A 249-nucleotide genomic window follows, 5' to 3' on the forward strand; every position below is an offset into this window, starting at 1 on the left:
AATAATACTTCGAAGATTCAAGATAATGTTTATTTTATTTCTCAATTTTGATATCAAGTCCTGATATTGTTTTGACACACATCATGATACAGCAGTTCACGCTACAGAACTAGTCGTTACCACGGGTCATGAAGGCATGTTTGCATTGTGGATCTCATAAAAGGTAAGTCACCTCTCGTGCTTCTGATTCGTCACATTCAAAAATAATAAATCACTTTGTAAAGAAAACGTGACATAACCCGTACTGAG

The sequence above is a fragment of the Halyomorpha halys genome, unplaced genomic scaffold, assembly GCF_000696795.3.
Source record: "Halyomorpha halys isolate HHAL.00 unplaced genomic scaffold, Hhal_1.1 Scaffold55.1, whole genome shotgun sequence".
Taxonomy (NCBI): Eukaryota; Metazoa; Arthropoda; class Insecta; order Hemiptera; family Pentatomidae; genus Halyomorpha; species Halyomorpha halys.